General features: G+C 37.1%; 1 pseudogene; it reads left to right on the top strand.

Moving 5' to 3' along the window:
- The first annotated feature begins 22,971 nt into the window (after nucleotides 1–22,971).
- Nucleotides 22,972–23,582, top strand: LOC113192575 (proteasome subunit beta type-3 pseudogene; annotated as a pseudogene).
- The last annotated feature ends 430 nt before the right edge of the window (nucleotides 23,583–24,012 follow it).

The raw sequence follows: 24,012 nt of genomic DNA on the forward strand, positions 1-24,012 counted from the left end.
GGAATGGTAAGAAAATTCTTCCTAGAAGCAATGAGATTGAATCAGAATTTTAAAAGAAGCATAGTATTGGGTAGATAAAGGGAACCAGGTCGAGGTCTCACAGGTTGCTGGAAAGAGCAGGAGAAAGCATCAAAGGATGCGATTACAAAGAGATTGGGAAATTGGAAACAACTATAAAGAGAATAATATTTTCATGAAATATATCATCTTCCTCTTTCCATTTTAATGAACAAGTCTGTTGCTAGTCACTCAAAGGTACTTCTCTGCCTTGAGTGGTTAAATGAAAGTGGAGAGATGCCAAGGTCGGGAATTAAAACTTTCAAGGAAGAAATGCAAAGAAGGAAGTGTTCTTCAGCTTTTTGTGCCAAAAATCATATTATGAAATAAGATAATAGTGTTAAAAGCCAAACTTTGTTAAGGTAATTTAAAATTTTCTTTTCTTCACCAAATTCATTTATAATTTTCTTTTCTCCACAACACTAACCTATAAAAGCCATGCTTAGATCACAGAGTTTTGCTGTGTCTTTTTCACATTGTCTTAGAGAAGGGACACCTTTTTCCTGTGTGGAGAAGCTTGTGAAGTTGTTCTCATCTGGGAGAAAAGGAAAACAAAACATCCTGATGGATTTTAGCACACCAAAATTATCAGGGGTGGCAGTTATTTCCTGGGTGTAGCAGGGGAAAGGCTCAACACCTACCTTTCACTGAGAGCACAGAATAGGAGTGTAGGGATTCTCTCTCTCTCTCTCTCTCTCTCTCTCTCTCTCTCTCTCTCTCTCTCTCTCTCACACACACACACACACACACACACCCCATAAAAGCCTGTAGCTGAGTTGCTGTCATCTCATAGGGAACACAGCAGATCCTGGAGGTTGCCATGGGCATAGAGTATTCCACAGAGGTCCACCATGCAAGGACTTGGAGAGTGATGACTAATGGCTGGAACACACACCTAAGGATTTTGTGCTTGCACAACACATACAGAAGGCCAGGCAAAGCAGTTCAACTTGGTAATGACCAGTTTGGGGACAACAAACCAGCCACTGGACAGCACAGAACAGCAAGATCCAAGGGACACTGACAACACAATTTGTAGATTCTTTACCCCCCTCACCAAAACAAGAATGTAATAAACTCTTCTTAAACCCACATGTCACCAAAATTAAAGTAATAATAATTTTTTAAAAAATAATAAAAAAAACACTTTCCTGCAGCTTTTGAGTCATCAAAAAAGATTCTTGGAATTATTGGGCCAGACAGGGCTAAACCCTCTGTGCACAGAGGGTTTATGTTTGATCGCATGTCCAGGTACACCCAGAGATGGTATGGGGAAAAGAATATGAATTATAAAAGAATATGAATTATAGAATAAAAAAGAGTTGAATTTGGAAAGAATCTGAGTAAAATGAAACTCAGTCACACAAATCAGTGTGAGAATGATCGTGAATTCACATATATAAATAATAAAAATGAAATGTGTGTGTGTGTGTGTGTGTGTGTGTGTACATATATATGAGCATGAATAAGGAGACTGAATCTTGGCCTGGAAAGACAGGACAAATTGTGGAAAATTCCAAGTTTTATACTTTTAAAATAACATCCTCCTCCTCACCACATACTTTCTCACTCCTTTAGCTCTGCTCTGTTATAGAAAGCCACTGCGGAAGGTTAATTTTTCCAGGGCTCCAGTTATCTTCTAAGAATCCACCTGGCCATTTTTGTCCTCGCTCCTCAGGTAGAGACAGTCAAGTAGAGCTTTAAAGAAACAAACAAAACAAGTGGGAGGATCAAAATGTTAAGAGCCATGAAAGGCTGAGCTAATGAGCTAGCCCATGGGTTCAAACAGAAGGGAGGGCACCTGAGACAGGGAACAGGGACTCAATTCCTCACAGAAATCACAGTAGTTAGGGAGGCAGCATTGTTGTTGATCTTCCAGATCCAAATTCTTTTTTTCTTTAAGAGTAGATTCATATGTACTCTTATAATTTTCTTTTCTCCACAATAACACTAATATATATATATATATATATATATGATAAATGTATTTTATTTACTTTTATGTGGTGCTGAGGATCGAAGCCAGGATCCATCCTCAGCACCTTAATGTTGCAGTCATGTTTGCTTTCCAGCCATTAGTTATCACTCTCCAAGTCCTTGCATGGTGGACCTCTGTGGAATACTCTATGCCCGTGACAACCTCCAGGATCTTCTGTGTTCCCTGAAGAAGTCTATGAGGTGACAGCAATTCAGCTACAGGCTTTTCACCAGAAAAGTGTGTGTGTGTGTGTGTGTGTGTGTGTGTGTGTGTGTGAGAGAGAGAGAGAGAGAGAGAGAGAGAGAGAGGAAAGCACTCTACCACTGAGCCACTACCTCTGAGCCACAGCCCCAACCCCTTTAGATCCAAATTCTAGCAGAGAAATGCAAATAAGTCCAGAGGACACCTCCTTTCATAATGGTTGTATTACAGGAGAGAAAGCAGCTTACAGAAACTACATTTCTTACTACATAGTAAACGTCCTGCCTTTTGACCCAAAGAAAGATCATTATATTTTATAATAAAAAAAAGCCTGCCACTAGCACTAAAGGAAGGGATTATCTGTGTCTTCCAAGGCTGTTCACTGCACAAACATTCTTGGAAAGATAATCTGGAACAAAGCTTGTCTGCTCAAAACAGGAGCAGAAAAATGAGACCCATGAAGAACGGTCACCCAACACCAAGCTGTGAGCTTCTCCACATAATTACTTTTCATGTACAACTAAGTACATAATTTACCAACCACTAATGGGGAGTTGTTAAAAACGTTTGAGAGGCAAACTTACTTTCAAAAATAGTTGAAAAGTATCAATGAAATTCAAAAATTGGTTGAAAAGTAGACTGAAGAGAGAGTAGTAATTATACATGTAATTAATCCAGATGTGAAGTAATTCTAAAATATTTTTTATGTAATTTTCATTTATCATAACTCACTAGGTGAATTTTTTGTTCTCTTTGAATTCAGATCATAAGTTACATTAGCTATTTCCCACATCCTATCATGTATATGGTAGGGATCAAATAAATATACCTGATGACTTAATCTAAGGATTGCTATGGATAAGTAGATAGTTTTTTTAGTGACTAGTTACAGGAACACAGAATAGGAAGATCTAAATTTATTGATAATTCCTTTTTTAATATTTAGTTGTAGGTGAACACAATATATTATGTGGTGCTGAGAATTGAACCCAGTGCCTCATGCATGCTAGGAGAGAGCTCTACCTCTGAGCCACAACCCTAGCCCCAGATAATTCTTCTTTACTTATATCATACCCAATAAAAAGTAAACTCTCTCTACCTTTTTGATTTTAAAATATTTTTTTCTATTTCTATGAAGATTATTGGCATTTTGATGGGGATTGCATTCAATCTGAAAATCCATATGGGTAGCATGGACATTTTAACATTAATTCTTTACCAATAATGAACTTGCTAAGAAAATAATCTTTAATATTACGTTTTTTTTTAATGAATACTTGTCTATGAAAGTTACATTACATTTATGAAGAGCAATATCTAAGCTTTTTTTGACATATAATTCCAAACAGCCAGCCTATAAAACGGTCAACCTTCAAGATATGATGGTGGTACTTTTTTCAGAGACTTGGAAGCTGAACTTTTTTTTATATATAACTTGTGTTATTTTATCAAGGATAGCTAAACTGTGTAGCTTCTTTGTAACTGCACACCATTGCTAGAAATTGGATTTTCAATATTGATGCTTCCCATTCTTAATGTTGCAGTCATGTTTCCTTTTAATTAATTAGAAAAATAGTGTTTGTTATAAGAAAATGCCTGAAGCAAAACTTGATTCCAGATACCAATCAAAGGGAGAGGCAAAGCCTTCTGTGCTCATTGTGGAAATGATCTTTTTGAAGGTCAATGCCACAGACGAGGCTGCAGTGATTTTTGCTGTTGTTTTCCTTACTAGAGTCAGCACTCTTGTTTAGAAGCAAATGACAGCATCTCTTACTTAAGTTTAAAAGTTAACCTTTGCCAAATGTCTACAGAAATAATTAACAATATTATCTCAGTCAATTTAGCTAATTAAGCTTCTGCTACATCTCTGTGATCTCTTCTCATTCCATCAAGGATGTTGGAACCTCAAAAAAAGAAAAGAGAAATTGTCGTGGAAGCTGTCTGGCAGAATTGAGGTGAAAGGTTGAATAAATCTAGTCAAATAAGTTCTGGAAATTTCACTGTGGTATATTACTTCTTGTATCAGGAAATTTCAGTACCTTTAGAATGGAACAGACTCCACTGTATTGAGCTGATGCTGGGGTGTGTGAGTTGTTGTTACCCCTGTTTACTCCGACTTTCCCCATTTTAGAATTAGTTGTTCATGTTCTATACCCAATCCATATATTTCTCATTAAACTTTCAATGAATTAATCATATTTAAAGTTTCAGCTCCTCCAAACATTAGTCCTGATGATTTCTCTGAGCCTCGTTTTCATTGCACACTTGTGGTTTTCCAGGGTCTAAGGGAGGGTGAAGACAGAATTATTACATTCCAGTCCTTATCTAAAATTCTTTGCCAATGTGTCTTTCTTTACCGATTTCACTAATAAATACGATGAAATTAAATACTAAAAAGTTTAACATTCTACTCTTTATAAATGTCAAAACCAAATCTTTCACATTAGGGTGGAAGTGGTAAGGTTTTCTGATATTATATAAATATGGAAGTGTATATGTGAATGTTGACAATTTGTATAAATCATGTCAGAAATGAGAAAAAATGAAGTCGATTTATGTCAGTGTGTTTAAAATTCCTGTAATTTTGTAACAGGAAGTGATAAAATTTTGTACAAATTTATTCATGATGAGACCTCACATAATGTCATTTTGTAGCCCTGATTTTTTTTACATAAATTTTAATGTTGTTAATTCTTGACTCTTCCGTTTCAATTGGAAAGTATTATTGCTTTTTCCTGGTGAAAGACCCCAAGGGGATTGGAAAGAAGTATTCTCTTCAGCTCCTCTTCTCCATGTGTGAAATGCTTGCCATTGTCAACAGGATCCAGTGCCACAGCCACCGTCACATTTTCAGACACCACTGTGTACAATTTATGAGGTTTACATAAAGGTTATGTGGAGTAAATCACTGGCCTCTATCTTTGCTTGGTATCATCTTTGCATTATTTATGAGCAAAGAACAATACATCATGCTGGACTCCGTGTTAGACAGCTATAATTCACCTAGTAAAACATCATTTTCCTTGAGAGCCTGATGCTAGCGTGAAGAGGCAACTCCCTCTATTTGAGAAGAGCCGTGCAGCATGTTTCAGATAATACATCAGAAGGATCCTGACTGCACCCATTATTCATGATCAGTCTTAAGATGTAGCACAACCCATGAAGGAATAGGCTTTCTCAAGAAGGCATTCTGCAAGGAAGACCGCTTTGCCTGTTCATCCTCTGGAACCACACTGTTGGAATCCATTAATTTATTCAACACATTTTTGATGAGTCTCACTATGTCCCAGGCACTGGTCAAAGAGCTTAGATTGCTTCAGTGAAAAAAAATTTTTTTTAAAGGAAACAAAAATTATGGTCTTAGCCTGGGACCCTCCAAACAAGATTATGCAATAAGAGCTTGAAGATATAAATTTTAATTTGGGAAAGAATCCCAAATAACTGAAGTAGGAAAGGACAGAGTAAGATAGAGAACTAGAGGAGAGTTAACTCAAGGTTGCCTCATTGAGCTGATTGCAGCTTAGTGAGCAACTAGAGTGCAATTACACTAGGAAACTTCAGAGGACCACGGGTACCTCAGAATTGCTCACCTGAGAAATATAAGAGCAATTTTCATCCCAGTGACTAAGGGTTGTCCCATGGAAAATTAGTTTTCTTCTGCATATATACAAATGGCTGAGCAAATCTTTTACAGGTATCTCGATTGGAAATAGCAGATAAAGAGACCAAAAATGAAAGATTTGCAGTAAAAATAAGACAAGATGCAATCCAATTATACCTGCACTAATTTCTATGCCACAGCAATAATTGGAATGAAAACAACAGCTTAAAAGATGTGAATTGAACACAAGTGGTGGCCAAAGCAGTTCCTGATCTTAAGAATCTTACAGTCTATCTGTTCAATTAGCTTTTTTAAAACTTTTTATTCTAATTTGTTACAAATGACAGCAGAATGCATTACATTTCATATTACACTATAGAACACAATTTTTCATATCTCTGTTTGTACACAAAGTATACTCAAACCATTCGTGTCTTTATACAAGTACTTAGGGTAATGATGTCCATCTCATTCCACCATCTTTTCTACCCATTTGCCCCCCTCCCTTCTCCTCCCACCTCTTTACCCTATCTAGATTTCATCTAATCCTCCCAAGATCTCCCTCAAACCCATCATGAATCAGCATCCTTATATCAGAGAAAGCATTCAGCATTTGGTTTTTTGGGAATTGGCTAACTTCCCTTAGAATTTATTCTCTACCTCCATCCATTTACTTGCAAATACCATGATTTTATTCTCTTTTATTGCTGAATAATATTCCATTGTGTACATATACCACATTTTCTTTATCCACTCATGTGTTGATGGGCATATCGGTTGGTTCCACAGTTTAGCTATTGTAAATTGTGCTACTGTAAACACTGATGGGGCTGCCTACATGTAGTATGCTGTTTTTAAGTCCTTTGGGTATAAATTGAGGAGTGGGATAGCTGGATCTAATGATGGCTCCATTCCAAGTTTTCCAAGGAATCTCTAGACTGTTTTCCATATTGGCTGCACCAATTTGCAGTCCCACCAGCAGTGTATGAGTGTGCCTTTTTCCCCACACCCTCACCAACATTTATTGATGCATGTATTCTTAAAATAGCTACCATTATGACTGGAGAGAGATGAAATCTTAAAGTAGTTTTGATTTGGATTTGCCTAGTTGCTAGAGATATTTAACTTTTTTGTATATTTGTTGATTGATTGTATATCATCTTCTGTGAAGTGTCTCTTCAATTCTTTGGCCCATTTCTTGACTGGGTTATTTGGTATTTGGTTTTTGATTTTTGTGTTTTTTGGTGTTAAGATTTTTGAATTATTTATATATCGTACATATTAGTGCTCTATGGGATGTATACGTGAAAAAATTTGCTCCCAAAATATAAGCTCTCTATTCACCTCACTAATTGTTTCTTTTTCCAAGAAGAAAGTTTTTATTTTGAATCCATCCCATTTATTGATTCTTGGTTTTATATCTTGTGCTATAGGAGTCTTGTTAAGGAAGTCTGGGCCTAATCTGACATGATGGAGATTTGGGCCTACTTTTTCTTCTAATAGGCGCAGTGTCTCTGGTTTAATTGCTAGGTCCTTGATCCACTTTGCATTGAGTTTTATGCATGGTGAGAGATGGGGTTTAATTTCAATTTGTTGCATATGGATTTCCAGTTTTCCCAGCAATATTTGTTGAAGAGACTATCTTATCTCCAATGTATGTTTTTGGCACCTTTGTCTAACATAAAATAACTGCAATTATGTGGGTTATTCTCTGTATCCTCTATTCTGTACCATTGGTCTGCAAGTCTATTTTGGTGCCAATACCATGCTGTTTTTGTCACTTTAGCTCTGTAGTATAGTTTAAGGTCTGGTACAGTGATGCCACCTGCTTCACTTTTTTTGCTAAGGATTGATTTAGCTATCCTGGGTCTCTTATTTTTCCAGATGAATTTCATGACTGCTTTTTCTATTTCTGTGAGGAATTTCCTGGGATTTTGATTGGGATTGCATTAAATCTGTATAGTGCTTTTGGTAGTATGGCCATTTTTAACAATATTAATTCTACCTATCGAAGAACAAGCTAGGACTTTCCAAATTCTAAGGTCTTCTCTAACTTCTTTCTTTAGCGTTCTGTAGTCTGTAGCTTTCCTTGTAGAAGACTTTCATCTCTTTTATTAAGTTGATTCCCAAGGTTTTTTGTTTTGTTTTGTTTTGTTTTTAACGCTATGAGGTGGTTTTCCTCATTTCCCTTTCAGAGGATTTGTCACTGATATACAGAAATGCCTTTGATTTATGGCTGTTGATTTTATATCCTGCTACTTGCTAAATTCATTTACTAGTTCTAGAAGTTTTCTGGTGAAATTTTTTGGGTCTTCTAGGTGTGGAATCATATAGTTGGCAATTAATGCTAATTTGAGTTCTTCTTTTCCTATCCATATCCCTTTAATTTTTTTTTTCATCTGATTGCTCTGGCTGGTGTTTTAAGAACTGTGTTAAATAGAAGGGTGAAAGAGGGCATCCCTGTCTTGTTCCAGTTTTTATATGGAATGCTTTCAATTTTTCTCCATTTAGAATGATGTTGGCCTGGGGCTTAGCGTAAATAGCTTTTATGATGTTGAGATATGTTCCTGTTATCCCTAGTTTTTCTATGTTTTGACCATGAAGGGGTGCAGTATTTCGTTGAATGCTTTTTCTGCATCTATTGAGATGATCATATGATTCTTACCTTATAATGTGATGAATTACAGGATTTCAAATGTTGAAACATCCTTGCATCCCTGGGATGACACTCACATGATTGTGGTGCATTATCTTTTTAATATTTAATATTTTTTATCCAATTTGCTACAAATTTATTGAGAATTTTTGTATCTATGTTTTTTTAAAGATTTTGGTCTGAAGTTTTCTTTCTTTGATGTGTCTTTGCCTCGTATTGGAATCAGGGTGATACTGGCCTCATAGAATGAGTTTGGAAGTGTTCCCTCTTTTTCTATTACATGGAATAATTTGAGGAGTATTGGTGTTAGTTCTTCTTTGAAGGTCTTGTAGAACTCAGCTGTGTATCCATCTGGTCCTACCTAGATTTTTCTTGGTTGGAAGGCTTCTGATGGTATCTTCTATTCCATCACCTAAAATTGATCTGTTTAAATTGTGTATATCATCCTGATTCAATTTGGGCAAATCATATGACTCTAGAAATTTGTCAATTCCTTCAGTATTTTCTATTTTATTGGAGAACAAATTTTCAAAATAATTTCTAATTATCATCTGTATTTCTCTAGTGTCTGTTGTGATATTTCCTTTTTCATCATGTATGTTAGTAATTTGAGTTTTCACTCTCCTTCTCTTTATTAGCATGGCTAAGGGTTTGCCAGTTTTATTTATTTTTTTCAAAGAACCAACTTTTTATTCTCTCGATTTTTTCAATTGTTTCAACTTCATTGATTTAAGCTCTGATTTTAATTATTTCCTTCTACTGCTTTTGATGTTGATTTGTTTTTCTTTATCTAGGGCTTTGAGATGTAATGGTAGGTCATTTATTTGTTCAATTTTTCTTTTCTTTTTTTTTTTTTTTTTTTAGGAATGAACTCCATGCAATGAACTTTCCCAGAGATTTTGATATGTTGTATCAGTGTTCTCATTTACCTCTAAGAATTTTTTAATCTCCTCCTTGATTGCTTTTGCAACCCATTGTTAATTCAGTAGCGTATTATTTACTCTCCAGGTGTTGGAGTGAACTTTATTTCTTATTTTATCATTGATTTCTAATTTCATTCCATTATGATGTGATAGAATGAAGGGTAGTATCTCTACCTTTTTGTATTTGCTAAGAGTTGTTTTGTGGCATATATGGTCTATTTTAGAGAAGGATCCATGTGCTGCTGAGAAGAAAGTGTATTCACTCATTGAAGAATAAATTATATATTTCAGTTAAGTCTATGTTATTGATTATATTACTGAGTTCTATAGTTTCTTTTTTCAGCTTTTGTTTGAAAGATCTATCCAGTGGTGAAAGAGGTGTGTTAAAGTCACCTAGAATTATTGTGTTGTGGTCTATTTGACTCTTGAACTTGAGAAGAATTTGTTTGATGAACATAGATGCTCCATTACTTGGGAAATAAATATTTATAATTGTTATGTCCTGTGGTATATGATTCCCTTGAGCAGTATGAAATGTCTATCTTTATCCCTTTGGACTAACTTTAGCTTGAAATCTACTTTACTTGTTATGAGTATAGAAACCCTTGCTTGCTTCCACAGTCCACATGAGTGATATAATTTTTCCAACTTTTCATCTTCAGTCTGTGTATGTCTTTTCCTATGAGATGCATCTTTGGAGGCAGCATGTTGTTGATATTGTTGAGTCTTTTTTTTATTATTCAATCTGCTAGCCTATGTCTTTTGATTGGTGAGTTTAGGCCATTAACATTCAGGGTTTTTATTGAGACATGATTTGTTTTCCCAGCCATTTTTGTTTATTTTTGGTATTTAATATGACTTGGTTTCTCCTTGATTAATTTTTCCTTTAGTGTAATGCCTCCCTCAGCTGATTTTCATTATTGTTTTTCATTTCCTCTTCATAGAATATTGTGCTGAAGATGTTCTGTAATGCAGGTTTTCTAATTGTAAATTCTTTCAACTTTTGTTTATCGTGGAAGGTTTTTATTTCAACATCAAATCTAAAGCTTAATTTTGCAAGATATAAGATTCTTGGTTGACATCCATTTACTTTCAGAGCTTGATATATGTTTTTCCAGGATCTTCTAGCTTTCAGAGTCTAGGTTAAAAAAAAAAAAAACCTGCACTTAACCTAATTGGTTTTCCCCAATATGTAATCTGACTTTTAAAAGTCTCTCCTTATTCTGTATTTTAGGCATTTTCATTATAATGTACCTTGGTGTGGATCTTTTGTGATTTGTACATCTGCCATCCTGTAAGCCTCTTGTATTTGGTTTTCCAATTCATTCATCATGTTTGGAAAATTTTCTGATATTATTTCATTGAATAGATTGTTCATTCCTTTGGTTTGGAACTCTATGCCTTCCTGTATACCAATAACTCTTAAATTTAGTCTTTTTATGCTATCTCATATTTCTTGAATGTTCTGCTTATGATTTCTTAATATTTTCACTGTGTGGTCTACATTCTTTTCAAGATGATATATTTTTTATTCATTGTCTGAGGTCTTGTCTTCTAAGGGGCCTAATCTTTTGGTGATTTTTCAATTGAACTTTTAATTTGGTTTATTGTTTCTTTTACTTCAAGGATTTCTGGGGTTTTTTTCTTAGAACCTCTATCTACCTAGTGAAAAAACTTTTTCTTCCTATATTTGATCGTTTGCTGCCTGTATTTGCTTTTTTATATCATTCTTTAATTCACAGAACATTTTAATTATGTACATCCTGAACTCCTTCTCTGTCATTTCTTCTGTTGTGTTGGCCATGGATTCTAATTATGTGTTATCTTGATTTTTTCAGGGTACTGTCTTCCCTTGTCTATTCATATTGACCTTGTGTCTTCCCTTATAGCACTGTGGACCCATAGCATTACCATTTTTACCCTATAGGTTTATAGTGCTCCTGTAGGGCTCCAATACCTCTTCTTTGAGGGGAAGGACAATGTTAACAGATCCCAATACACACAATATAGAACTTTAAATCAAATATTTCCTATCAAGATGTTTACAGTTTGGTCACAGTATACAGAAATGGTGAACTCAATTATTATCTACAATATAATTAGTATATTTGCAAACAGGTTTACAGTTTGTGATGGTGGACAGAGGACCAGGAGTGAGGTGTAGGACAATATTCTGAGGAGGCAGGAGGTAAGGATATAGAGTTATTATATTTTAGAAAGTGTGAAGGAGCAATCTAAATCTAAAGAAGAAGGTTAGTAGCAAAAGAAAAAAGAGGAAATAATTTTGGGTAAACTAGTAAGTGGGAAGACAGTAGAGTACATAAAACAAAAACACATATATATTAAGAAAAAATTTTAAAAAATGCTCAATAGTAGAAATGAGAGATAAGAGGTGAAAAAAAGAATGTACAACACAACTGTAATATACTATTCAGATATCCAAGTCCTCGTATCCTAATTTATGCAAAGTATTGGTTTCACATATGTTGGTGATGTGAGGGCAGGAGAATAAAAAGGGAGAAGAAGAAAAAAAATCTCAAAGCAAGAAACAAGGATTGGTTTGGTTGGAGATCAGTATCTTTCCTGCTTCCCTTCTCATCCAATAGGCAGGGTTGTCTGTTGTTAGATGGTATCTCTGTTCTCAGGATGGTGAATGCTACCAGGGTAAGAGGATTGGGTGTTGGGCTCAGGGCACCTGGAGGTGGAGTGTGGCACCCAGTAGTCACCAAAGGGAGATGCACCACAAGGATCTTCTTTGGGGCCTGCTCATGTGATGTTGGTGCCTGGTCTTGTTTCCTTATCTTGCCTGTAGACCTCCCAGCTCCTGGTCTCTATGTTAATCTCTAAAGTGTCTCTCACTCACCCCCTCCCTTTCTACTTCCTAATAAGAAACCTTTCTCTCTGGAGGTCCTGTGTGTTGGTTTTGGTGGTTGTGTACCTTTTGGGGAGAACTATTTTGTATTTGGCAGTCACTGTGCCGGGTTAGCAGCTGCTGGGAAGAGGGGCAAGTAAGAAATAGGGTACCTGATCAGCCAGAGTTCCAAACTGGGAGTTGCCCCAACTAAAGATGGTGAGGAAGGTGACCCAAGATGGAGGCCATTGCTTTTAGCAATAGTGTGTCAGGGGTCTGTGGGGAGAGCTAGGCAATGGCTTTGGACAGTGTATTCAGAGGTGAGCTCTGTAGAATGCATTGTTATGGCTGGCAGCTTAGAGCCTGTGCCATGTCCCCTGGTACAGGCAGGCTACCATTCACAGGGGACTGTCTCTATTGCTACAGAGTCCCAATATGGAGGCAACCAGGGGGGAGCCCTACTTTGGTAGATGGGGGTCCACATGAGAGTGGCAGCCAGAGTACCTGAGTGTGGATAGGGGCTAAGTGTCCTGTGTGGAAGCAGCATGGGGATTTCTGCTCAGGTGGGTGGTTGAAACTTCTGGGCAGGTGCTGATGCCAGTGGTCCTGCTTGGGTACCTTGTAGTTCTGCGTGAGTGAGGAGTTGGGAGTTCTACTCTGATGCTGGGGCCTGGAGCCATGCAGGCGCACAAGGCTGTACTTCCTACAGAGGAGCAGCTGGGGGTTGGGGCGGCATCCTCTATTGCTCACATAGAATCAGTATTCTCACTAGTTGAGTCCCAGGTCATGGAGCGAGCGACACAGAATGATGCCTCCCTCTGGCCCACCATCTTGCATTCCTCAATGAGCTTTTATTCAATCCACATACATCACAAAAGGGATTTCTAAATAAAACCACAAAACTAAATGAGGATGGTTGCACTCAAATAGAATTAGACCAATATGTAGCCTACAATCTTGTTAACTTAAGCATCGCTATACAAAGGATACAACGAATAATAAAAAATCAAATAAGAGCCTAAAACCATAGGTGTCAACTGCTAACAATTTCTAAATCCAGACTCTCCAACAAGAGGCAATAAAGTTTCTCAACCCTTAGCTCAAATTCACATCCTCCTTTAGAAAGATTGTAGAGCTCAGAGAAGATGGATCTAAAAAGGAATTTGGGGAGAGAGCTCTCAGGGACTTAGGCGTTTTTTACCCATACCTTAGAGAGCGGCTCAGAGGGATTCCACTTCACAATGCCAGGAAAGGCAGCTTCAGTGGGTTGTGCTGGAGTGATTTATCCGCTTTCTGTGAAACAGGGAGTACATAGTAGACGGACAACATGATTGAGAAGCCTAGGAGAATGACTGTAGTTTCATGACTTCTCTGATGGTAGAGAAAGGGAAATTGCTAATTTGGGGACAGCCTCTGTTCCCAAAATGTTCAGGTTATACTGGGAAGTACTGGAAAAATATCAATTGAAATTCTATCCAAGAAAAATGTCTGGAATGGAGTGGAGTCCTCCGCCAAAGGAATGTCTTGATTCTGAAGGAATCAAATAATAAATCACCAGCCAAAAAGATGCATCCATTCACATGAAGGGAAAGATATCTGAAATATTTCCAGCAATGGAGGCAAAAAGAAGAATCTCTAGAAATTCCACAAAACTGCCTCATAGAAGAATGTTCCAGTTTAAATATCTCCTAAATGTATAAATTCTCCACTCTGAAGAATCTAAAGGACCCAAAGTATTTCTGTGTAGGACTCCATAAGTTGCACCATAACTATTATAAAATGGAGACAGGAAGCATTATTTTTTCACACTTATACCAAGTGGGTCCTTGCAAGGCCAACCATGGATCCTACAGAAAGCAAATGACTAAGAAGAAAATAAGAGATCTTAAAAAAAAAAAAAAAAACTAAGCACCTGGAACACATACTCAGTGATTGTTCACCAGTAGTTAACAGTGAGAACTTTTGGTAATGAATGCCTGTTAATAGAGGCTCCTGTACATCTTCTAGATCTTGGTGTCAGGATTGCACATAATTAAAGGTGAAAAGAAAGATATAAAAGAAAGAGGAAAATAAAAAGATTCATAAACAAAATAGTACGAACTTTAAGAGTCCGGTGAAGTCAGTTAGCCTTACACTGATTTGGTCCAGCAGCCAAAGAGAAACCTAAGATTTCTGACTCTAGAGAGTGTTTTATGAAGTCAATAGCTGGCTCACCTTCGTGGCCACGTGTAAGCCACATGAGGGAGTGTAAGATCTTAAACAGTCCACATCCATCTTTCCTCACAGTCTCTGAATTCTTAAAGAATGCAATGTGGCAACTTTTCCTCCTGAATATGGAAATTGTGGATGGAAGCAGCAACTGCAACTGATTTCAAACAGTTCAAATGAAGATCTTTTATCACCCCTCTGAATCTGCTGTCTCGTCATAATTCTTCCAAATCAAGAGAAGCTGGAGAGACTTCACTAGATGATACACCATGCGTGTCGATAAATGAAATCAAAGAAACCAGCTGAAAAATGAGAACTTAGGCAATCAACAATTTTTTTTTCTTTGTGACATCAAATGACTAATTTGAGTCATTTTCTCTGAAATTATAGGGTGTCATGGTAGGAACTGTGTCAGCCAGGGTATAGTACAGAATGCACTCTAAACAGACAGGATTTAACTAGAACCTGTTGCGCAGACATAATGATGTGAGCAGACAAATTTAGTCAGCTGAGAGAATCATCTCCTGTTTTATCCTAAAAAATTTAGGTATATCAGATGCTCCAAAGACATACACAGCTCCAGGTCTTGCATACCAAGAGGTTTCGCTACTACCAACTTTCCCTAAAAGGAAAATGTTAGCAAGTTTTGCAAGGAGAGAATTTCCACTTGTTCTAAAGACTTTGCTCTGGGGTTCAGACCATAATGGATGATTAACAGGCCCTTGAGTGAGAAGAGTGTTGTATATACAAAGCAGGGTAGGAAAGGGAAAGTGATGGAAAGTGTTTTCACCTGCACACAGAGAAGAAAATTGACCACATTTTTCTTTTGGAAGCTAAAAAATACCCAAAATACAAAAGACTAGGAATCACAAATCACAAATCTTGACAATTTGCTTTCTTTATATTAATTTTATTATATTAATTTCCTTTAAGTTTATAGCTTCCTATTGCAGTGTAAAACTCTACACAGAGGCAATAAATAACAGAATTAACTGATTAGTGTAATTTCAATTTATTTTAATATACCAACTCTCTGGTGTGAAATATTCACAGTTCATGACCAGTAAAGACTAAACAGGTCCAGTAAATATTACCAAATTCCAAATTTGATTTTACAGATGAAAAAGAAGAAGAGCTCATTAAATTGGGTGTCTCTCAATTTTAATATCTTATCATATAGATCTTCATAGTTTTTTTTTTATCACTTTACTTTCTTTTTAGCTCATGTTTTCCCTTATATGGAAATTTCATTTTATAGGCTGTTAGAATTAAAATCCAACACCATGAGTCTTTTCTCATGGCATCTGAGTTTCTAGTCCTTGTTTCCAAATTATATTTAAATAAAAAACGAATTAGTGACAAAAATCATGATCTTGCATGATGCAGACAATTGAGTTTCACTCATTTGCTTTGCACTGAGAATATAAGACTCCTTTTTTAGTAGTTGCATCCCTCAAAAACCTCTGTAGGAGAAAGGAGAGAGAAAGCAAAATAATTTTTGGTGCCTTTACGTTTTAGAACAGAGCTGCAGGAAAGGTGTTAGTGATGCTAAGTTATATATGCAAGAGCAGCAAACCTCATGAGGCTACCCATCCTTCCTCTTATTGGAATCACTATCTCCTAGAAAACAATGAATAATCATGATCATGAAAAAAAATCTATTCAGCATTTATTTTGTTCCAGGCACCATGTGAAGTATGCTACATACTTTACCTCTTTTAACCCTCAGAATAATTCCACAGGTTACTAGTTACTATCATCATCATTATCTAATGGTTAAGAAAACAGGATGTTCACAGAGAAGAAAGAAAATTAGCCAGTTATATGGTAGTGTCATGGACTGATTTGGTCCCGTAAAATTCGTATGTTGAAACCCGAGTCCCAGTGTAATAGTATTTACAGGAGGGGGCTTTGGGAGGTAATGGATCATGAGAGCAGAGCCCTTGTTACTGTGATTAGTGCCTTGAGGAGAAGGATGTCTGAGAGCTGGCTAGCTGTCTTCCTGCAATGTAAACATTCGAGAAGTCGCCTGTCTGGAAACTGGAACATGATCCTTCCAAGAACTCAACTGTGCTTATACCTGATTGCTGACCTCCCTCCTCTAGAACTGAGAGAAGTACATCTCTGTTGTTTACAAGGAACCACATTTGTGGTATTTTGTTACATACTAGTCCAAACTAAGAGAGCTAGTATAAAACAAAACCTGAACCCAGAACCAACTGGCCCCAAATCTCATGCAAAAAAAAAAAAAAAATTTCCTTGTTTCATTTCAGATCCTCTCAGCCTCACTTGTTTCTGGGATCTTTGGCCACTTATTGAGCTAAAATTGCCACTGCTGCCATCGGTTTTGCATTGCAACTGAGCATATTCATATGGGATACTCTGAGGTTTCCTGCCTTACCTAGACTGCACACCCTTCACCTCCTGTCCCTGGGGTTTACTGTTAATTTAAAGGGACAATGATCTGTTTGAAGGTATGAAAGTAGTTAATTCTCCTGGGAAAAAACTTTGACCAAGGAAAGATTGGAGCCTGCATATAAATTCTTTACCCATCACTCTGTGAAATATCTGCTTTTTGAAACAATTTTACAGCCTTTCAGAGGATGGCTATATGAAATGTATAGAATCTAATGCATATGAAGGAATTTGATACAGGGCATATGAGTCCTATATAGTTCTTAGAAAGGCTAGAATTAAAAAGAATAGAACAGTTGCAAATTATCTCATTCCATAGCATTAAAGTGGGTGCCTCAATAATATGCCCAGAAACTCTACAATCTTAAGAAATGATATAGTTCCCATCAAATTCAGTGCACAGTAGTGAGGTGAGTGCTTCTCATAAGCTTTTCTGGAGTCTAGCTCAGACCTCCTGCCCTCCCACGCTGCTACCTGCCCAGTTCTCTGGGGAACAATAATGCAGAATTTAACTCACAAGTATATGGAGCTGGGCTGCAGTCTGGCCTAGAAGACCTTAGATTCAGGGAGGTGAGGATGCTGAGTTGGCTAAAGACAATGAAGCGCATAGGAATATGGAAATTTGATCTTGACATGGGTCCTGATTGATCCTTGGCCAACTGGACATCTACAAGGGATGCTGAAATAATATTAGAGTCTACAAAACTTACAGAAGTTTCAGAATCCACTGTAATTATAATTAAGTAGAGAAAAAACTATATACCAGAATTAATATAAGGAAACATATGTAAATAGAAAAAAAACACTTTGATACTCCATTGGGGGTTAGGGCAGCACAGGTCATTGAGCAACATAGTGAAAGACCAGGAGAGAATCATTAAGTCTCTTCCAAGGAGGGAAGACATGATCATGGCAGGGTTCCTGGTATGTTAAATGAATGGAAATATGGAGGCCATACCACCACAAGTTCTCCTCAACTATGTCCCCAAAATGCTTTTGTCTTTCGTCTAAATCAGTGTTGAACACAGATTTGAGAATCTCCCTTTGAAGCATCACCAGTCCTTGGTCTGTCTGAGGTACCCACACAACTCAATCCAGTTCTGCATTCATGAGAACACAATCCATCAGTCAGCAGTGTCTCAGCAGGAAAACAAATGGAGCCTCTGTTTCGGATCACCTAGCTTCCAAACAAAGTCTGTTCTGAGGTCACAGGGCCTCTTTGAACTTCAGCAGCCAAGGACTCAGCCAGCAGCATTTCAGAAACTGACTCCCAACTCTGTCTGTTATCTTTAATTTATTCACAGAATCCTTCATCTTTTTATTTGTACATTACTATGATCAATTAGGTTCTTTTTACAAATGAGTAAATATTTATTACCTAGATTCAAGATCTTTAAATACAAAATGTTTAATTAAAAAGGCAAGGAAAGTCCCCAAGAGGTATTCCAATTTTTGCTGCTGGGGAAATATATATATATATAAAATAAAGGTGAAATTATGGAGACAAAAAAAAGGTCAATGGTTGTCACAGTTTGGGGGTGATGGAAAGGTGGCACACAGAAGGATTTGCAGGCAATGAAACTACAGTACCATAATGGTGGACACATGCCATTATAAATTTGTTAGATTCCATAGAATATACAATTCCTAAGAACAAACATTTAAGGTAAACTGGGACTTTGAGTTATTACGATGCATCAATGTAAGTTCATCAGATGTAACAAATGTACCCAATATGAAGAATATTCGTAACAGGGGAGGCTATGCCTGTGTGGGGTCAGGGGATATATGGGAAATCTCTGAACCTTCTTAATTTTGTTATGAATCTAAAACTACTCTGAAAATAAAATACTTTTTTTAAAAGGAGGAAAAATGGAAAATACCAGACCTTGAGCCAGGCACCAGTTAGGAGGTAAACTGAGATTCTAGTAGTAAGCTAAGAGAAATACTGGGGGTTATGTAATGGCAACTCAGAATTGCCTTCTGGCTTCCAGAAAAGACAAATGATGATGTTCTATAAAGGACAATTTTCTCAGTGTAGACCTTCAGCCTTCCCACAGTTTAAACTCAGTCAAATATAAATTCGCTAACAAACATGTTTGAATTTACAAGAAAACAGAGCATCATGACTGAAAGTCAACAAAACCAAAAGATGAAAAGACATAACACTGGTCCCTAAAATAGTCAGACATGGGCAGTCATGGGAACTATCAGGAACAGGCTATCTTTGTCTAAACATTTGTGACAAACAATAGAATTAAGAGAGTAGACATATTAATTTTAAAACCCTAAAGTTTTATAAATGCAAAATATAATTATTTGAAATTAAAACTCAACTTGTAGAGCAGAAGAGACATATCTGAATAATGTTTATTGAACTAGTAGTTCTGCATATATTACAGCGGAGAGAGAGATAAAAATATGACAAATAGGAGAATTGATAAATATTGAGAACAGAAATAAATCTAAAGTATGCCTAATAAGAATACTAAAAGAGAGAATGAGGATTAAGCAATATTTGAATAGATAGTGACTGAGAATTGTCTTTAACTGACTAAAGGCAGGAATCGACAAATCAGAAAATAGACAATATATACCAATCAGAAAAAAACAAAGAGAACTCCATGAATAAACAACTTGAAATGATACTGCAAAACATTAAAGAAAGAATTTAGTATTAAGACTAGTTCATGGGCTGAGGTTGTAACTCAGTGGCAGAGCAATTGCCTCGCATTTGGAAGGCACTAGGTTCAATCCTCAGCACCACATAAAAAATAAAATAAAAGGTATTGTGTCCATATACAACTAAAAGAAGAATTTAAAAAAAAAAAACTAGTTCAAAAGAAAAGGAAAATCATTTTTAAAAGATTGCTAACTTTTCCACAGCAATAAGAATTAGAAAAAGGTACAATAATGATATAATTATTATATCATGATATAATCAAAATAGTGAAAGATAAAATTATTCAAAATTACATATCTGGCAAAAATATTTTCAAAAATAGGGAAATGAAGTGGTCATCACCCTAAAAATGGTGTGTGTAGCGGGGACAAGCTCACTGATTTTGCCACCAATAGAAGTTCACTAAGAGAACCTCAGAGAAAAAAGACTACCTCTGAAGTAAGATTTTAATTTAGGAAAGATTATAAGCAAAGGGTAGATAAGAGATAAACTGATCAAACCTTATCCTGGAAATTAATGGCTAATTATTTTCTTAAAATGATAGAATAAAAATAGAGAATGGAAATAATCTCAGTTATAGTACTAAGATGTGTTACTTTGGAGAGGGTACTTAAATATTGATTAACTTTAGAACTTTTCAAGGATATGTGGTAAAATTTTAAAGGCAATCACTGCCAATTCCCATGTGCTGGAACTGTCTAGAAAGGACCAATAATCTTCTATTCACCTCACACCAATTTCTTTGCCCACTTGAAACAATTCTTTCGCATACCCTGATAAAGGATGCTGCATCAGTGCCAGGAGCCCAGGAGAGACGCTTACAGCTTATGGGCATCCTCTGGCACCAGCTCAGACCTTGAAGTTAGCCTGATCCTGCCATAGCCAGTTTAGTAACAGGGAGCTCTCCCCTGCCAATAAGATCTGATGGGAAATCCCATATGAGCTAACTGCGGTCCATTTCCCTGTTCATTCAAGGAAGAATTGCAGCTTTATACAGCACATGCCACCACCCTTTCTTACAATACCATTACTGTATAATGTATATTGTGATTGCTCATTTTTATATTTGCCTTTCAACCTTACCAGCCTTTGCTAAGAGTGAACACAGAAGTTAGTCCTAGGAAAGATCTTATTGTTTCAGTTTCCCCTCTATCCCTTACCCTACCTTCTGAGTATTACCTCTGGAATCATATAACTGTCCTCGGTTTATAGACATTTGGGCCACACAATGTTTCTGCTTGTATCACAATCACCAGAGCACTAGAGATCTAAGGATCTTTATTTTTATGGAAATCATATAGTAGGGCAACAAGAACCAGACCAACTCATGAGGTTAACTACCTTGAATGACTCAGAGATCAGTGAAGAAGAATATTAAGATATAACATTTGGATTATTTACTGAGGCAAATTTTAGATGGATCTTATCATTCTGAGGATTTTTAAATTAAACTAAATTCTCTGAATCCTGAACTGCCATTTTTCAGATAGAAGGCCAGGGTTGTTACCATGCCAGGTAAATATTGTGTGGGTCCTCAATTTTATTCTCTATTCTTCTCTGCTTTTTCTGTGTCCATGAGACTCCAGTCTCATGATCTCTTCTGAGTTTTGGTTAAATTTAGCAAACGCAGATCACTAGCAGGAGCTGTGAGCAAAAGGGAAGATGAGATTGCAATGTTGATTCTCGTGACTTCTTACCCTGGGGCTCACAAAAGGCTGGATTTCCTAGAACTAAAGCCACAGTCCTATGGAGAAGTCTTCTTCAGGCAGCAACTGCACCCTCCACCTGCCCTTTCTGGGCCTAAGAGAATCAATAACTCCTACTGCTACCAGCTCCAGGGTAAGTACACCATCCTCGTGGTTACCTATATACTGACCATAGCTTTGTGAATATTCTCTATTAAACTCTGCCAATTTATTTTATATTACATGATGCTATTTTATTTATATTTGGATGCTGGAGATTGAACCCAAGGGTACTCTACCACTGAGTTGCATCCCCAACCTTTTTTGCTTTTATTTTAAATCAGGGTCTCATTAAATTGCCCAGGCTGCTATTGAACTTTTGATGCCACTTCCTCAGCCTCTCAAGTAACTGGAATTACAGCTGTGTGCCACCTATCTGGATTTTTAATTTTATTTATTTTTTTAAACTCTGTGAATTAAGCCATTTTGGGTAGCATGTGTTTCCTACAGGACCCTAATGGATACTGCTACCCATGGCATTTTTGCTTTCTTTTTATTTCTGAAAGAGTGCTAACACAGGGCCACACTGGCTTATCCTGTTGTTACCAAGGGCAAAAATATTTGTAATTAATTGTCTTCTGGTAAAAAGAGTGAAGCTTCCCATGAAGAATGCATTGAGGTTTTGTCCCATGGAGACAGCTTTTTGTCAGTGATATGTGGACGACTGGACCAGTGATATGTGGTGTCACTCGGGCAGCCATCTCGTCTGCCTTATCTGTAAGGACTCTTTCAACGTAAGTCTAACACTTAACAGCATCCTTCTTCCATAGGCACTTAAGGATATGTTCTCCCTTCCATAGAAATGAGATCAAACATGCACCTGAAATTTTTTTTAAAAAAGTGATTAATTATTCCTTTTATATCGAACTTTTTCTCAATACGAGGACATTAGAAAATTCTAAAAAGAATATAGAGATTCTAATTTCACATTGTTTTGCTCTTTGATGTCATCTTTAGAAGGGTGAATTATTGTATGTTGTTGTATGAAGCAGCTACTGCAAAGGATAGATTTTTCGAAGCTAAATGGCCGCAACCACTGATTTCATCATTTATTAGGTTTATTTTTTCCTCTTGCTTGCTGTTTTTGTTTTAAATATTATGGTTTTCTCCCCAACATTGTTCTACCACCTCTCCTGAATATCAATCGTGTGATATGAGCAAAAGGGGGTGTCATTGACCTTTCTCTCCCAATTCCAAGGCATGCCCAATCACAATGATTTCCTTTTGTGACAGTCATTGTTTCTAACATGACTTTATCAGAATGTGACTCTGTCCTAACCAAAGCAATTGATTTGTTCTGCTAAAAGAAAATTGTAATGAATCTAGTTCTGTAATTCTTATTTGCTTATGTTCATGATTGTAGGACCAGACAGCAGTCTAGACCAAAAATGGTTCAGAATTCTTTGTTCTAGCACACAGCAGGTTGTATTTATAGCCAGTGATCTACAGAAAACAGGAGTAAGATCTAGAGATAGCCCAACTGTTTATAGCACTCATCTGTCTTATTTTAGCATAATTTTACAGTGTGATTGGCTGAGACTCAGCTGCTTGTTAGAATAGATTGTGGTTTGCTTACACCATGTACAGAGAAACATTAAGGCCAGCTTCAGACTGGATCTGCAGCAGTGATCACAGTCCCAGTACACAGCAATCATGTCTATGACGGCTGATATCAGAAGGGCCATCATAATCACGAAGGAGAAGAACTGTGTGGCCATCGCTGCAGACAGGTGCTTCAGGGGGATCCAGGTGTAGATGATGACCATGGACTTCCAGAAGATCTTTCCTATGGGTGACCGGCTGTACATTGGCCTGGCAGGGCTCACCACAGATGTCCAGAACAGTTGCCCACACCTCGAGTTCCGGCTAAGCCTATGTGAGTTGAAGGAAGGTCAGCAGATTAAGCCTTATACCCTCATGAGCATGGTGGCCAACCTCTTCTATGAGAAAAGATGTGGCCCCTACTACACAGAGCCAGTTATCACTGGCTTAAACCCTAAGCCCTTCATTTGCTCTCTAGACCTCATTGGCTGACCTAAGGAGACCAACGACTTTATAGTTAGTGGCACTTGTTCTGAGCAAATGTATAGATATGAAAGTCCTTCTGGGAGCCCAACATGGATCCAGAACACCTGTTTGAAACCATCTCCCAAGCCATGCTGAACGCTGTGGACCGAGATGCAGTGTTAGGCATTAGAGTAATTTTCCACATCATTGAGAAGGACAAGATCACCACCAGAACACTGAAGGCCAAAATGGACTGACCCTGTTCACAGAATTTTCTTTTCCCTTTTATTTTTCTTTTGTTCCTTTTTAAAAAAATTTTTAAAAGACTTTCTTAAAAGAAAAAAAAGCCAGATTTAAAAGATGCAAAGGCAGGTTGGGGATATAGCTCAGTTAATAGAGTGCTTCCCTTGAATATACAAAGCCCTGGGTTCAATCTCCAGCAAAACACGCACACACACACACACACACACACACACACACACACACACACACACAAATACAAAGGCAGCTTTAGGCCAAAGGTAACAGCTCAGATATGGCAAAAACAAAAACAAGATTTCCACCTGTATGAAAGACAAAAAGAAGCTGACCATTACCACCACGACCCTGGACTATGAAAAACCAAACTAAAGATGACACTGAATATAGTGGTCACAGAACAGAACCAACATCCCAATCAGACCACAC

Source organism: Urocitellus parryii, chromosome 6 (assembly GCF_045843805.1).
Source record: "Urocitellus parryii isolate mUroPar1 chromosome 6, mUroPar1.hap1, whole genome shotgun sequence".
Lineage (NCBI taxonomy): Eukaryota > Metazoa > Chordata > Mammalia > Rodentia > Sciuridae > Urocitellus > Urocitellus parryii.